The 17,848-nt window shown below is 45.0% G+C and overlaps 3 non-coding genes across 3 annotated transcripts; 1 reads left to right on the forward strand and 2 right to left on the reverse strand.

Moving 5' to 3' along the window:
* Positions 1 to 4,408: 4,408 nt before the first annotated feature.
* On the reverse strand, positions 4,409 to 4,481 carry trnag-gcc (transfer RNA glycine (anticodon GCC)). Its single transcript has one exon. It is a non-coding gene; the product is annotated as a tRNA-Gly (tRNA).
* A 3,428-nt stretch (positions 4,482 to 7,909) lies between these two features.
* Positions 7,910 to 7,991, reverse strand: trnas-gcu (transfer RNA serine (anticodon GCU)). The gene has a single exon. It is a non-coding gene; the product is annotated as a tRNA-Ser (tRNA).
* A 7,067-nt stretch (positions 7,992 to 15,058) lies between these two features.
* Positions 15,059 to 15,130, forward strand: trnac-gca (transfer RNA cysteine (anticodon GCA)). Its single transcript has one exon. It is a non-coding gene; the product is annotated as a tRNA-Cys (tRNA).
* The last annotated feature ends 2,718 nt before the right edge of the window (positions 15,131 to 17,848 follow it).

A 17,848-nucleotide genomic window follows, 5' to 3' on the forward strand; every position in this document is an offset into this window, starting at 1 on the left:
TGTGTCCCAGCCGCTCTCTTTCATGTTTCAGATCTCCAAGGAATGGAACAGAAGTGTCCTTTCCAATGGAGTCAAGAAGGACAATGGTGAATGCTGGAAAAGTGCTGTCAAATCAGAGATTGGTGTAAAACTGTGATCGATTCCTGACTGGAAGTGAAACGGCAGGTTTAAGTCTCCAGTCTAAAAATAACTGGTAATTATTCTATGAAGATTTAAATTGTTTGTGTGACAGTCCTGAGTCCACCAATTAAGGCAGGCGAAAATGAACCCATTTAAAATCAGTGGGTTAAAGCGTGCAATAAAATAGCAGAAGAGGTAATTCACATGAGCCTGTTAACTGCTGGTACAATTATACAACAGTCATTTGATCTGTAGGTAAAGAAGGATCTGCAGTGTGTTTCCAGAATTCCCTGTTTTATTGATGTCTTTGTGTTAGACACCAGGATAACGAAAGATACTCGACCCGGACCATCCACAGGGTGGGGGCGATCCCGACAGTTACTCTGGGATCACCCCCGCTGCGGAACTCTACCACTGACCCTGCTGAAGGTTGCAGGCTCAGGGATTGGGGCCTCCAGGAGTGGACTGTTTTGAAAGCTGGGTTTCAGTATCCTGACAAATGTATGCCGAGGAACCAGAGGAATCCTTACTGAGGAATCGTCTGAGGTTTTATCTGTCAGTGGAGGTCTTGTGGTGAATGATTCCTGACTCCCCGAACTGTCTTACATTTAACTCAGGTCAGGCCAGGATGAATTCAGTTCACAGGAGAATTGGGACAAATATCACCCACAATCAAGGGAGACAAAAGCAGCCATTAGAGAAGCTCAGAGATCTTTGGAAAAGAAGATGGTGCACAATTTTAATAATAGTAAAAGCTTTTCCAGCTGCGTCAGGAGTCAGAAGACCATTAAAGATGGTTTAGGGCCACTGAAAGACAGTTCAGGACAGATTCCCGGACTATGGCAGAGCTGTTAAATGACTATTTCTCATCAGCCTACACTCCTGTGGATGATGCTCAGATTCCAGCTGTGGGATGTGCTGTCGACAATAGCATCATAAATATTAAAATAGAAAGGGATGTGATCTTGGATAAAATATGAAATCTCAAAATACTTTGTGCTCCGGGTCCAGATGATATCCACCCCCGGATGTTTAAAGAGATGGGACGGGTGCTCTGTGAGCCCCTTGCCTGTATCGACAACTGCTCAATAGAGTCAGGGATTGTTCCCTGAGATTGGAAGGTAGCTCACGTAGTTCCCATTTTCATTAACGGGGACAAATCATAGCCAGGGAATGACAGGCCCATCAGTGTGACATCGATCAGAGGGAAGATGCTTGAAGGGATCCGAAGAGATGCTATTTATTATCACGGGGAAAAAGAAGGAGCCATTAGAGATACTCAACACGGCTTCCGGGAAAGAAGTTCGTGTCTCAAAAACTTGCTGGAGTTTTTTGAAGAAGTTACCGGATTAGTGGATGAGGGTAATCCGGTTCACATTGTCTATCTCAGGGGTGCGAAACTCATTTTCTATGGTGGGCCTGATCCGATATCCTGACACTTGGCCTGGGCCACATTCAACAAAAGTTGTAAACTAAAAATAGATGAAGATGGACTATATTGGTGCTTGCTTGCATTTGGGTTTCATTTACTGCTACTGCGGCTCCCGATACCTGGCACCTCTTAGCTTGAACCATTGCATCAACATTTGGAGTAAATGACTGGGCTGAGGCCTGTCTTGGATAAAAACATGAGGACCACTTGTCATTACAGTACTTTTTGCCCCAAACACTAACCGTGGAAGTGAATTTCACAGTCTCACAACTCCCTACGTAAAGAAGTTGCTCTTGATCATTGCTCTATAACAGATAGCAGGGGTTAAGGGTCGCTTCGCTGCTCAGACTGTATAAGGTGGAATGAGGTGTTCCACAAGGATCGGTTCTGGGACACTGTTCACAATTTACATAAACGATTTGGACTCGGGAATCGGAAGTACAATTTCAAAATTTACGGATGACACCAGATTAGCGGGGCGGGGGGCTGTGGGTGGGTGGGGTGGGGTATAGATAATATTGATGAAGATTGCGACCAAATACAAGAAAACATTAATAAACTGGCAAAATGGGTGTATAATTAGCAAATGAATCTAAATGCAGATGCGGGTGAAGTGGAGCATTTTGGTAGAAAGAACAAGGAGGCCGCATGCTACTTGGACAATAAGAGTCTAAATGTCCTTGGTTCCAAAGAAAACAATCCCAGCCTATCCAATCTTTCATCATAGCTAAAATTCTCAACTCCTGGCAACGTCGTCGTAAATCTCCTCTGTACCCTTTAATATTCTCTCTCTCTCTCTCTCTGCCATTTGGGTCTCTTTCTCTCTGTCTGTGTAATTGACACAATGTTTATTCAGTGTACTGGGACGTACTGTTCTCCGTGACTGGCCTGTTTGAACAACAACGACACCTTTTGATTGGTGTGATGCTGTCCCAGCCTAATATAAGATATGCAATTTGAGAACCTTTCACTCATTCACCTGACGAAGGGGATAATCTCCGAAAGCTTGTGATTTTAAAATAAAATTGTTGGACTATAACCTGGTGTTGTAAGATTCCTTAGATTTGTCCACCCCCGTCCATCACCGGCATCTCCACATCATGGCCCTCTCCAGAGCAATCACATCTTTCCCCTAATGTGGTGACCAGAACTGTACGCAGTACTCGAGCTGTGGCCTTACTAGTGTTTTATGTAGTTGTCAGATAACATCCCTGCTATTATATCCTATGCCTAGACTAATAAAGGAAAGTATCCCGAATGTCTTCTTAACCACCTTATCTACCTGTCCTGCTACCTTCAGTGATCTGTGGACATGCACTCCAAGTTCCGCTCTTCGGCTCCACCTCTCCGTATCCTCCCAAGCAATGTGGTTTCAGAGCAGCTAATTCTGGAACGTCTCACTTGATAATACAAGTCATAAGTCGAAACCAATTTGGTAAAGGGAGACTAATATTGGTGACTGGAAATAGTTAGTGTACAACTTGATATTGCTGCACACCGGAATAGAAAACGAGATTGGATGGACAGAAGAGGTCTGAAAGGATGGCCGAGCGGTTGTCGGAGGTAGTGAACGTTTACACTGGCTGCACAATGAGAGCGGTTCGTTGGTCTCGGGATATGATTCTCGCTTCGGGGGTTTTATTGATTGATGTGCGAGAGGTCCTGGTTTCAAATCGCGGACGAGCCCTGCTGTCTCGCTGCTATTAGTGAAAAGTCTCCAATTGGCTTCTGACATCTTTCCAGTGTTGCTGTTGGTAGAATTGAATTGCACCCAGAGCATGTTTGAGCTCCATCGGACAGAGTTCGGAAGTTTCCATGTCACAACACACGTGAAGTAAATAAAATGTCTCAAGATGATGAGGAGATTGAAGCTGACTGTGAATTTATCTCAATTCAGACGGTCTCATTGATATTGGATGATGGGATCGAGAGCCACATATCCAAGTTTGCTGATGACACCAAGATGGGCAGCATTGTAAGCAGAGTAGATAGAGGCATAAAATTACAGAGAGACAGTAATATAATAAATGAGTGGGAAAAACTGTGGCAAATGGATTTGAATTGACGCAAGTGTGAGGTCATCCACTTTGGACCTAAAAAGGATAGATCAGAATACGTTCCAAATGGAGAAAAACTCGAAACTGTGGAGTTCCAAAAGGACATAGGGTCCATGTACATAGATCATTAAATATCATGGACAGGTACAGAAAATAATCGAAAAGGCTAATGGAATGCTGGCCTTTATATCTAGAGGACTAGACGACAAGGGGATAGACATTATGCTACAGCTATACAAACCTCTGGACCACACCTGGAGTACTGTGTTCAGTTCTAGCACCGCATCTTTGGAAGGATATATTGGCCGTGAATGGAGTGCAGCGTAGATTTACTAGAATGATACCTGGACTCCAAGGGTTAATTACGAGGAGAGATTACACAAACGAGGGCTATATTCCCCGAAATTTAGTAGATTAAGGGCTGATTTGATCGAAGTTTTCAAGATATTAATGAGAACTGATGGGGTTGATGGAGAGAAACCATTTCCGCTGGTTGGGGAGTCCAGGATGGGGGGACACGGCCGAAACATTAGATTCAGGACTTTCAGGATTGAAGTTAGGAAATACTTCTATCAGCAAAAGGAGGTGGAAGTTTGAAAATCTTTTTCTCAAACGGCAGTTGATGCGAGCTCAATTGTTGATTTTAAAGCTGAGATTGAAATTATTTTGTTCACCAAAGGGATGAAGAGATATGCGGCTGAGGCCCATATATGGAGTTCCGTCACAGATCAGCCATGATCTCATTGAATTGTGGAACAGGCCCGAGGTGCCCAAATGGCCCACTCCTGTTCCGAAGTTCCGCATGTTGGCCGGGAATCGAACCCGGGTCTCCCGCGTGGCAGGCGAGAATTCTACCCCTGAACCACCAATGCTCATAAAGGCTGCCTTGCTTGTTTCCATTTGAAATGATCTCTGAACGAACATGCCGTTTGCTGTTGGGATGGCCGAGTGATTGAAGCGTTGGTCTCAAAATTCCAATGGTGTTTTTCTCCCTCGATTTGAATTCTGCTCGCAGCGTCACTGTTTAAAGATCTCTTCAATGCTGAAATAAAAAAATGGAGTTAGTTGACCGCATTTATTTCTCGCTCAGCATGACAGATATTTCAGCGTGGCCGGTGCTTTTGATTGGGTGCCCAAACTTCTCTTGAAAGAATTCAAGACCCGAGAAGGAATCTCTCCCAATCTGTAACTTAAATTCTGCTAGTTTACAAGACCTGACATTTATACTCTTTATTTTCTTTTCGTGTATCTCTCTATCTCCCCCTGTCTCTGACTCTTGTCTCTCTGTGTTGTCCCCGATGTAATTCTGATCTAAACTGCAAAACCAGCAGAGATGGGTAAAGAATAAAAAGATTGAGGCGGTTGGACAAGTAAAGGTGGAACCCAGCTGATAAATTCGGAGCTAATGTACCCACATTTATGTCTCTTCGCCCTCATAGTGAATGGAAGCAGCAATTTGAGTGTAGTATACTTATGGTAGAGTGTAAACTATGACGATGCCGAGACAGACGACAATGTCGTTTCGGAGCAATTCTTTCTGTAAATTGTTACTTGAAAATACAAGTCGTACATTCAAAACGAATTTGATAAAGAGAGGCTAATATTGTCGATGTGAAATAATTCGTGTACAACCTGATGTTGCTCTACATCGTACATCGTACAAGAAAGCGAGATTGGAGGGACAGAGCGTTCTGAAAGGATGGTGGATCGGCTTCAAGGCAGCGAAATTTTACAGTGGCTGCACGGCTCTGTTGCCAGTTGGTCTTTGGGTCTGATTCTCGCTCAGGGAGTTCCACTGGTTCAAGTGCCGGATCAGCCCCGTTGTGTCCCCATTTTTGGTCAAAAATCACCAATTGGCTTCTCACAGCTTTTCAGCGGTTTTGACTTATCTCCAGCAGAGAATGTTTGAGCGCCAGAGGACAGAATGCAAAGGGTTTGTCCACGCAACACACTGAGACGAAATGAAGACAAGTTTTCTAGAAGTTGTACTGACTGAAGCCGGCAAATTAATTTATCCCAACTCAGGCGATCTCACGGGTACAGAATACAAAAGGTAAAGGATGCTGAATTGGACTGGAACCAAATCCCTGATTTCCCACCGGCAGGCGAAGATACTAACACTGAAATACTAATGCACACACAACGGCAGGCTGCACGTGTAGCGTTGGGTACATGTCCAGAACATGCAGTCTGGCAGAGTTCCCGTGATGACCCTACGCAGTTTGCACTACTGCCGTGCAGTTCCTGTGGGTTACGTAAGGAGTGGGTCAAACATAGCCGTGTAATTCAATGGGGGCTTGAAACCACCTCACATCGCCACTGTGAAATGCTCAAATAAATAAGAGCTGTAGTTACCAGGCAGTGTTTACTCCCTCAGAGCATAAAGGATAATCCAGCCCATTGTTCACCTAAAAGATTTCACGACATGAGACTGAATTTATTTTAACCTGTACTTTAAATTCTGCTCAATCACAGAATTTGGAGATTTATACTATTTTTCTTTGCATGCATCTCTCTATCTCTGTCTGTGTTTCTTCTTTCTCTCTATTTCCCCTGATGGACTTATCAGGCTTTCTTGAACGGCCAGGTCTGGAAACCCGGGATGGGACAAGACTGTCGGATCTTCAGTCCAGTTGCTTTATTTCGACGGGATGAGCTTTGCTGTTTTTCGTCTCCGCTTTCGGAAAATATAAACCCAGATGGAAATTCCCCTCCTCGGGTCCGGTCACCTCCCGGTAATGGAAATGAACCCGATCTATCACTCGGTCTTAATATCTGTATTCTCATTGCTTAAGAATAAAATTACGGGGCTACAGCTAGTCTCAGGACACATTTTAGAAATTAACACATAACAGACTTATTCGGAAACGTGGGATTAAAGGGCAGGTGATAACCTGGGCACATAATTGGCTAAAGGGAAGGAGGCAGAGAGCAGTGGTGAACGGATGTTTTTCTGACTGGAGAGAAATATGCAGTGTGATCCCCCGGGGGTCGGTATTAGGACTATTGCTTTTCTTGTTTTTATAAATGACTTGGATGTGGGAATAGGGAGTACGATTTCGAAGTTTGCGGATGATTCAAAACTTGGCAAAGGAGCAAATAGTGAGGAAGATAGTAGCAGATTTCAGGAGGACATAGACAGACTAGTGAAACGGGAAGTCACGTGACAGATTTAACGCAGATCAGTTTGAAGTGATGCACTTTTGGAAGAAGAACAATTTATGGCTGGTTGCAAGAGCAGAGGGATCTGGGGTGCATATTCACAAAACAGGGCAAGTTGATAAGGCGGTTAAGCAAGCGAATGGTGTACTTCGCTTTGTAAATAGGACATTGAATATAGAAACAAGGAAGTCATACTAAACCATTACAAATCATTGGTTAGGCTCAGCTGGAATATATTGTACGGTTCTGGGCACCACACTTTAGAATGAAAAGGCATTGAAGAGGATTCAGAGCAGGTTGACCTGGATAATACCAGGGTTGAGGAACTTCAGTTATGTGGAGAGATTGGAGAAGCTGGAATTATTCCACTTACAGCAGAGAAGGTTAAGGAGTGAATCTAATGGATGTATTCAAAGTAATGAGGGGTTTTGAAATATCAAGGAGGTAGGAATTGCTTCCTCTGGCAAGTGGGTCAGTAACCAGAGGTCATAGATTTAAAATAATTGGCAAAAGAACTAGAGGGGAGTTGAGGAGAATTTTAACCGTGAAATTCGCTTTTCTATTCCCTTATGAATATCGCAGATTATAATGTCCAGGCGGGGTGGGACTGAATGGGGGATAGAGTGCGGAGATTGGAATGGAAGCTCATCAGAATGAACTTGGTCTCATCAGTTTTTGTTATTTTTCCTACCAGTTGCCCGAAGCAGGCGGTGAACCTTCTTCTCGAGAGAGGATCGTCATTTCAGTTCAGAAGGAAAAAGGTATCAAGAAAATCGGGTGACACAGACACGGAATGATCCGAGACTGACAGCAATTCCCATTTAAACTGACACAGACACGGAATGATCCGGGACTTACAGCACATCCCTTTTAAACAGACACAGGCACGGAATGATCCGGACATCAATCATCATTATGGTACATAAGTTTTTCTTACGTTGACCATAAGATTTGCTCCTTTCACAATGACTCCGCTATTCTCTTTGATGCTTCGCGACCATTCTCATTTCAACACGTTCGTGGAAGGAACTTTTGCTGATTTCAGCAAACAACGCAAAAACCTCTGCCCGCCGTTTCGAGAAGGATGGGACTTTAACCAGACCTGCTGAATGAGGGAAAGAAGACTTAAACACAATAACGACGAGGGTGGGATTCGAACCCACGCGTGCAGAGCACAATGGATTAGCAGTCCATCGCCTTAAACTCTCGGCCACCTCGTCACATGAGGAAACCTGCGAAATCCCTTTTATTCAAAATGAAAATACTGGTTATGTTGCCAATCTGAAATAAAAACAGGAAATGTGGATATCCTCAGCAGGTCAGGCAGAATCTTTAGATATAGAAACAGAGTTGACGTTTCAGGTCGATGACCATCACATGAGTATTACATCACACTCCTGACTTGCGCCTTGCAGATCGTAGAACAGCTTTGGAGAGTCACGAGGTGAGTCACTCACCGCAGAACATCCAGCCTCTGACCTGCTCTTGCAGCCACAGAATCGATGTGGCTGGCCCAGTTAAGTTTCTGGTCAATGGTGATCCTCAGGATGTTACTCGGGGGGATTCGGCGATGGTAATGCCATGGTAATGTTAATCTCCCACAGAAGAAATTTACTGGAAAGATTCATAAGAACATAAGAACATAAGAAATTGGAGCAGGAGTAGGCCAATCGGCCCCTCGAGCCTGCTCCGCCATTCAATAAGATCATGGCTGATCTGATCCCAACCACAAATCGAAAGAACACAAGAAGTAGGAGCAGGACCTGGCCACACAGCCCCTGGGCCCTCTCCGCCACCCACAGGGCATTGACCGATCCGAACTCAGCTTCATGTCCAATTTCCTGCCCGCTCCCCATAACCCCTAATTCCCTTTACTTCTAGAAAACTGTCTATTTCTGTTTTAAATTTATCTAATGATGTAGCTTCCACAGCTTCCTGGGGCAGCAAATTCCACAGACCTACCACCCTCTGAGTGAAGAAGTTTCTCCTCATCTCAGTTTTGAAAGAGCAGCCCCTTATTCTAAGATTATGCCCCCTGGTTCTAGTTTCACCCATCTTTGGGAACATCCTTACTGCATCCACCCGATCAAGCCCCTTCACAATCTTATATGTTTCAATAAGATCGCCTCTCATTCTTCTGAACTCCAATGAGTAGAGTCCCAATCTACTCAACCTCTCCTCATATGTCCGCCCCCTCATCCCCAGGATTAACCGAGTGAACCTTCTTTGTACTGCCTCGAGAGCAAGTATGTATTTTCTTAAATATGGAGACCAAAACTGTATGCAGTATTCCAGGTGCGGTCTCACCAATACCCTATATAACTGCAGCAATACCTCCCTGTTTTTATATTCTATCCCCCTAGCAATAAAAGCCAACATTCCGTTGGCTTTCTTGATCACCTGCTGCACCTGCATACCAACTTTTTGATTTTCTTGCACTAGGACCCCCAGATCCCTTTGTACTGCAGTACTTTCCAGTCTCTCACCATTAAGAAAATAACTTGCTCTCTGATTTTTCCTGCCAAAGTGCATAACCTCGCATTTTCCAATATTATATTGCATCTGCCAAATCTCCGCCCACTCACCCAGCCTGTCGATATCCCCTTGCAGGTTTTTTATGTCCTCCTCACTCTCTACTTTCCCTCCCATCTTTGTATCATCTGCAAATTTTGATATGTTGCACTCGGTCCCCTCCTCCAAATCGTTAATATAGATTGTAAAGAGTTGGGGACCCAGCACCGACCCCTGTGGAACACCACTGGTTACTGGTTGCCAGACCGAAAATGAACCATTTATCCCAACTCTCTGCTTCCTGTTCGATAACCAATCCTCCACCCATGCCAGAATATTACCCCCAATCCCGTGATTTTTTATCTTAAGTAATAATCTTTTATGTGGCACCTTGTCGAATGCCTTCTGGAAGTCTAAATACACTATGTCCACTGGTTCCCCTTTATCCACCCTGTACGTTATATCCTCAAAGAACTCAAGCAAATTTGTCAGACATGACTTCCCCTTCATAAAGCCATGCTGACTTTGTCGTATTAAATTATGCTTATCTAAATGTTCCGTTACTGTCTCCTTAATAATAGACTCCAAAATTTTACCCACCACAGATGTTAAGCTAACTGGCCTATAATTTCCAGCCTTCTGCCTACTACCCTTTTTAAATAACGGTGTTACATTAGCAGTTTTCCAATCTGCCGGGACCTCTCCTGAGTCCAGGGAATTTTGGAAAACTATCACCAAAGCATCCACAATCCCTACTGCCACTTCCCTCAAGACCCTAGGATGGAAGCCATCAGGTCCAGGGGATTTATCCGCTTTGAGTCCCATTATTTTACTGAGTACCATCTCCTGAGTGATTTTAATCGTATTTAGCTCCTCCCCCCGTAGAGTCCCCTGTTTGTCCAGTGTTGGGATATTCTTAGTGTCCTCTACTGTAAAGACTGAAACAAAATATTTGTTCAGCATTTTTGCCATCTCCATGTTTCCCACCATTAATTTCCCGGTCTCATCCTCTAAGGGACCTACGTTTGCCTCAGCCACCCTTTTTCTTTTTATATAACTATAGAAACTCTTGCTATCTGTTTTTATATTTTTTGCTAATTTCTTTTCATAATCTAACTTCCCTTTCTTAATCAATCCTTTAGTTACTTTTTGCTGTCTTTTGAAGAATTCCCAATCTTCTATCCTCCCACTAAGTTTGGCTACCTTATATGTCCTTGTTTTTAGTCGGATACTATCCTTGATTTCTTTACTTAGCCACGGATGGCTGTCATTTCTTTTACACCCTTTTTTCCTCAGTGGAATATATTTATTTTGAAAGTTGTAAAATAACTCCCTAAATGAACACCACTGCTCATGTACCGTCTTACCCTTTAATCTATTTTCCCAGTCCACTTTAATCAATTCCGCTCTCATACCATCATAGTCTCCTTTATTCAAGCTCAGTACGCTTGTTTGAGAATCAACCTTCTCACCCTCTAATTGGATATGGAATTCAACCATGTTGTGGTCGCTCGTTCCAAGGGGATCCTTAACTAGGACATTATTAATTAATCCTGACTCATTACACAGGACCAGGTCCAAGGTTGCCTGCCCCCTTGTAGGATCAGTTACATACTGCTCAAGAAATCCATCCCTGATGCACTCAATGAACTCGTCCTCAAGGCTGCTCTGCCCAATTTGATTTGTCCAGTTAATATGATAATTAAAATCCCCCATAATTATGGCTGTTCCCTTCTTACATGCCCCGACTATTTCCTGATTAATACTTCTTCCAGCATAGTTGCAACTATTAGGAGGCCTATATACTACGCCCACTAATGTTTTTTTCCCCTTATTATTCCTTATCTCCACCCAAACTGTTTCATTATCTTGATGCTTTGTCCCAATATCATTTATCTGTATTACAGTGATTTCTTCCTTTATTAACATAGCCACCCCACCTCCCCTTCCTTCCTGCCTGTCCTTCCTGATTGTTAAATACCCTGGCATATTTAATTCCCAGTCGTTGTCACCCTGCAGCCATGTTTCTGTAATGGCCACAAGATCATACCCATACGTAGTTATTTGTGCCGTTAACTCGTCCATTTTGTTACGAATGCTACGTGCATTCAGATAAAGAACTTTCAAATCTGTTTTGTGACGCTTAGTTCCTGCTTTTTCCTTTTTTAACACTTTACCTATAACTCCATACCTTCTGTCCCTTCCTGTTACGCTTTCCTCTCTCTCCCTGCTCAGGTTCCCAACGCCCTGCCACTTTTGTTTAAACCCTCCCCAACAGCACTAGCAAACACTCCTCCTAGGACAGCGGTCCCGGCCCTGCCCAGGTGCAGACCATCCGGTTTGTACTGGTCCCACCTCCCCCAGAACCGTTTCCAGTGTCCCAGGAATTTGAATCCCTCCCCCTTGCACCATTCCTCTAGCCACGTATTCATTTGAAATATCCTCCTATTTCTACTCTGACTAGCACGTGGCACTGGCAGCAATCCTGAGATTACTACCTTTGAGGTCCTATTTTTAAATTTACCTCCTAACTCCCTATATTCTGCTTTTAGGACCTCATCCCCTTTTTTACCTATATCGTTGGTGCCTATGTGCACCACGACAGCTGGCTGTTCTCCCTCCCCCTCCAAAATGTTCTGTAGCCGCTCCGAGACGTCCTTGATCCTTGCACCAGGGAGGCAACACACCATCCTGGAGTCTCGGTTGCGGCCGCAGAAACGCCTGTCTATTCCCCTTACAATTGAGTCCCCTATCACTATAGCTCTTTCACTCTTTTTCCTCCCAGCCTGTGCAGCAGAGCTACCCGTGGTGCCAGGAAGTTGGCTGCTGCTGCCTTCCCCTGATAAGTCATCCCCCCCCAACAGCATCCAAAGTGGCATATCTGTTTGAGAGGGGGATGGCCACAGGGGACCCCTGCACTACCTGCCTGCACCTCTTACTCTTCCTGGTGGTCACCCATTCACTTCCTGCCTGTATACCCTTTACCTGCGGTGTGACCAACTCGCTAAACGTGCTATCCACGAGTTTCTCTGCATCGCGGATGCTCCACAATGAGTCCACCCGCAGCTCCAGCTCCGAGATACGATCGGTCAGTAGCTGCAGGTGGACACACTTCCCGCACACATGGTCGGCAGGGACACTGGTAGTGTCCATGACTTCCCACATCTTGCAGGAGGAGCATATCACGGGTGCGAGGTCTGCTGCCATGGCTTGCCTTAGCTTAGTTACCCCTTTTAAATTACGTTGAAATTAGAAAATGTTAACTATACGAGGGACCTAGGTTCACTAAAAAAAACACTATCTGCTATAAAACCTGCAGATCTTCCCTTTCTTATTACTTTACTTACAGTAAAATGGTAGAAATACTCACCTGAACCTACTCACCAATCAGCTGCCTCCCCTGTGCCGCGTCACTTTCTGACTGGTGACGTCACCCCGAACTGCCGCTGGTCTCAGAGTCTCGCTCTCAGAGCAAGCTCTGGTCTCACTCTCTCCGCGCTGTTTATATCCCCGCTCTGGTCTCACTCTCTCCGCACTGTTTATATCCCCGCTCTGGTCTCGCTCTCTCCGCACTGTTTATATCCCCGCTCTGGTCTCGCTCTCTCCGCACTGTTTATATCCCCGCTCTGGTCTCACTCTCTCCGCGCTGTTTATATCTCCGCTCTGGTCTCGCTCTCTCCGCGCTGTTTATATCTCCGCTCTGGTCTCACTCTCTCCGCGCTGTTTATATCCCCGCTCTGGTCTCGCTCTCTCCGCACTGTTTATATCCCCGCTCTGGTCTCACTCTCTCCGCGCTGTTTATATCCCCGCTCCGGTCTCGCTCTCTCCGCGCTGTTTATATCCCCGCTCTGGTCTCGCTCTCTCTGCGCTGTGTATATCTCCGCTCTGGTCTCACTCTCTCCGCGCTGTGTATATCTCCGCTCTGGTCTCGCTCTCTCCGCGCTGTTTATATCCCCGCTCTGGTCTCACTCTCTCCGCGCTGTTTATATCCCCGCTCTGGTCTCGCTCTCTCCGCACTGTTTATATCCCCGCTCTGGTCTCACTCTCTCCGCGCTGTTTATATCCCCGCTCTGGTCTCACTCTCTCCGCGCTGTTTCTATCCCCGCTCTGGTCTCACTCTCTCCCGCCGCTCACCGACTGAACTCTCGCTCTCTCCGCGCTGTTTATATCCCCGCTCTGGTCTCGCTCTCTCCGCGCTGTTTATATCTCCGCTCTGGTCTCGCTCTCTCCGCGCTGTTTATATCCCCGCTCTGGTCTCGCTCTCTCCGCGCTGTTTATATCTCCGCTCTGGTCTCGCTCTCTCCGCGCTGTTTATATCCCCGCTCCGGTCTCGCTCTCTCCGCGCTGTGTATATCCCCGCTCTGGTCTCGCTCTCTCCGCGCTGTTTATATCTCCGCTCTGGTCTCGCTCTCTCCGCGCTGTTTATATCCCCGCTCTGGTCTCGCTCTCTCCGCGCTGTTTATATCCCCGCTCTGGTCTCGCTCTCTCCCGCCGCTCACCGACTGGACTCTCGCTCTCTCCGCGCTGTTTATATCTCCGCTCTGGTCTCGCTCTTTACCGCCGCTCACCGACTGGACTCTCGCTCTCTCCGCGCTGTTTTTATCCCCGCTCTGGTCTCGCTCTCTCCCGCCGCTCACCGCTCTCAGGTCCACTACCGCTCTGCAGGAAAAGCAAGGCAAAGCAGCACCTCCTTCCCCCACTTCACCAAACTCCCACACGTACCGAACTCTCAGCACACTGTGTTGTCCTCACACCGAGGGAGTGATGTGTGAGTGAGTGAGGGAGGGAGTGAGGGAAGGAGGAAATGAGGGATGGATAGAGTGAGTGAATTAGCGTGTTCGTGAGTGTGCGAGTGACTGAATGAGTGAGAGCGAGAGGGAGGTCTGGAGAGCAGGCAGGAGCGATAAAATTACAAATGAGAGACAGGCAGACAAGAGAGGAATCACTGCTGGATCTAGTAATGGGGAATGAAACGGAGGAGATAGGAGAAGTAAGTGTCGGCGAATATCGAGGCACTAGTGATAAGGTTTATAATAATAATTGAGAAAGACGGCCACACGCCTATTGCCAGCACTCTCTGCGAGCATCCGCGGGTCAAATAGAGGCTTTCAGCATTTTCCACTTTTATTTCCTGGCGACGTCACAATTTCGACACTCACAGCTTCTTATTTCATGGCCAGAATGCAATTTATACACTTTCCCTTTCGTTAAGTCCCACTTCAGTTCCGTAACCTGTAAATGAATCTATTGACTTAACAAATATTACAGTCACTTCACACACTATCTCCTCCTGTCCACTCTTGCCAAATGCCTGCTGGATGTTTATTTATTACATTGATTCGATATTCTGTACACTTACATATATGGCACTGAGAGCATGATCTTGTGAAACTGCACATTGAACCTGTTGTTTCTTGTGTTGACTGTAACGATCTACAGAGCTAGGGGCAGAGCACATTTAGAGAGCACTTGACAGCTGCTGGAGAAACATCTGGTTGAAATTCAGGTGTCGTTTGTCTGGTGCTTCCAGTTCCGTGTTCTGTGGTAAGGATGTGCTCACTGAAGCTTAGTGACAAGGCTTTCCATGTCGGGTTGTGCATCGCATCTGTACAGAATAGTGTGACTCATTCCGTTCATGATTCATTTCTGATTGCTGTATTTATTTGTCTCCCAGAATAACTGATGAAGCTTCTTTTCATGTTGGCAACATCAACATTGGTGACTGCCAGCTACTGAGCTCCATTACATTGTGCGTGCAAGAATGGTCAACAGATGTTGGGGTGTAGCTCAGTGGTAGAGCATTTGACTGCAGATCAAGAGGTCTCTGGTTCGAATCCAGGCGCTCCCTTGCACATTCTAAGTGCTTCTTTTGGGGACTCAGAAAATCAGTCATCTGTTGCTGTCGTTGTTCATATTGAGTTTGCCGCACAGAACCAGGCCTTTTGACCCAACGGGTCTGTGCCAGCCTTTATGCTTCACACAAGACTCCTCCCTCCCTACTTCTTTTGCCCCCATCCGCACACTCTTCCATTCCTTTCGCCCCCTTGTGTTTATCTAGTTTGCCATTTCATGTATCGATGTTATTTGCCTCAACTACTCCTTCAGGTAGCGAATTCCACATTCTTGCAACTCTTTGGTAAATAAGTTTCCCATGAATTCTCCATTGGATTTATCAGTGACTATCTTATATTGATAACCGATAGTTTTAGAGTCCCCTACGAGTGGAATCATTTTCTCTCCGTCGACCCAATCAAACCCTTTCATTATCCAAAGACCTCCATCATGTCAGCCATCAGCCTGTTAAATCTATCCTGAAAGGTATTCTCTTTCAGTTCTGGCATCATCATTATTTTCACCTTCGCCAATTCCTCGATATCCTTTTGATATTAGGGAGACCAGAAGCGTTCACAGTGCTCCAAGTGTGGTTTAACCAAGGATCTCGGACTACAGGTACACAAATCACTAAAAGTGGTGACGACATTAAAAAATACAAGCCAAGCACTGGGGTTCATTTCCAGGGGGATAGAATTGAAAAGCGGAGAAGTTATGTTAAGCATGTATAGTCTCCCTGATGAATACTGAGACAAAGTAACTATTCAATATTCCAGCCATTTCACTGTTATTACCTCTGAGTATATCTTGTGTATCCCTTCTTGGCCCTATCCCCATCCTGATGTTATTGACATTTCAGTGCAATAATTGACTATTTCTTGATAATTTAATTTTGTATTTCCTTTCTGCTTTCCTGATTGCTTGTTGACATCCTTCCTAACGTCTTCATTTTCCCCTTTATCATCCTTTCCTTTATTGTCCATGTAGTTAGAATATGCATTTGTTCAATTTCAATTTTACCCTTATCTCTTTATTCATCCACAATGTTTTATTATTGACTATTTGTTGTTTTTTTTAGAGGAATGTATTTCTCTTGAACTGTATTCATCACCGTTTCAAATATTTCCCAAAACCTGTTCTATATCTTTGTCAAGATTTTTTCCAAGTTCACCTTCCCAGGTTCCAATCTCACCCCCTCAAAAATAGTTTGTTTCCAATCTATTAATTTGGTCTTTGTCTTACTGATGTCTCTCTCAATCTTTTACGGTGGAGGGATTGAGGTTGGGAGTGATGTGTGAGTGAGTGAGGGAGGGAGTGAGGGAAGGAGGGAAGGAGGGATGAATAGAGTGAGAGAATTAGCATGTTCGTGAGTGTGCGAGTGACTGAATAAGTGAGAGCGAGTGGGAGGTGTGGAGAGCAGGCAGGAGTGATAACATTACAAATGAGAGACAGGCAGACAAGAGAGGAATCACTGCTGGATCTAGTAATGGGGAATGAAACGGAGGAGATAGGAGAAGTAAGTGTAGGCGAATATCGAGGCACAAATGATAAGGTTTAAAAAAATAATTGAGAAAGACGGCCACACGCCTATTGCCAGCACTCTCTGCGAGCATCCGCGGGTCAAATAGAGGCTTTCAGCATTTTCCACTTTTATTTCCTGGCGACGTCACACTTTCGACACTCACAGCTTCTGATTTCATGGCCAGGATGCAATTTACACACTTTCCCTTTCGTTGAGTCCCACTTCTGTTCTGTAACCTGTAAATGAATCTGTTGACTTAACAAATATTACAGTCACTTCACACACTATCTCCTGCTGTCCGCTCTTGCCAAATGCCTGCTGGATGTTTATTTATTACATTGATTCGATATTCTGTAAACTTACATATCTGGCACTGAGAGCATGATCTTGTGAATCTGCACATTGAACCTATTGTTTCTTGTGTTGACTGTAACGATCTACAGAATTGGGGCAGAGCACAGTGAGAGAGCACTTGATCGCTGCTGGAGAAACATTTGGTTGAAATTCAGGTGTCGTTTGTCTGGTGCTTCCAGTTGCACGTTCTGTGGTTAGGATGTGTTCACTGAAGTTTAGTGACAAGGCTTTCCATGTTGGGTTGTGCATCGCATCTGTGTACAATAGTGTGACTCAATCCGTTCATGAATCATTTCTGATTGCTGTAATTATTTGTCTCCCAGAATAACTGATGAAGCTTCTTTTCAGATTGGTTCTTTCAACAGTGATGACTGCCAGGTACTGAACTCTGTTGCATTCCCTTGTCTGTGGACGATGTCAGTGGGTGAATTGCTTAATTGCAGTGTTTAATTATCAATCAAGCGATCGCTGGTTTAAATCCCGATACTCCCTCTACTTTCGAAATGATTTTGTGATTCATACAGTAAGTCTGAATTCCCTGTAGCAGCAGGATTGTTGTTTGCTTTGAAGCTTCAGCAGAGAAACAGGTTTGCTATCTCGATTGGTCACTTCCGATATTTATGCACCACATGAGTCTCCTCCTGCCATATTTCATCTCGTTCAATCAGCCATACATTCCTTTCTCTTTCATCTCTTCATCGAGCTTCCCCTTGAAAGCATCTATGCAATTTGCCTCAACGATTCCTTTTGGTGGCGAGTTACACATTATTACCGCCCTTTGGGTCAAGAAGATTCTCCTGAATTCCCTCACAAATGGAAACGTTTTTTTCTCCGTCACCCAATCGAATCCTTTCAAAA

The sequence above is a fragment of the Heptranchias perlo genome, chromosome 20, assembly GCF_035084215.1.
Source record: "Heptranchias perlo isolate sHepPer1 chromosome 20, sHepPer1.hap1, whole genome shotgun sequence".
In the NCBI taxonomy this organism is placed as follows: domain Eukaryota; kingdom Metazoa; phylum Chordata; class Chondrichthyes; order Hexanchiformes; family Hexanchidae; genus Heptranchias; species Heptranchias perlo.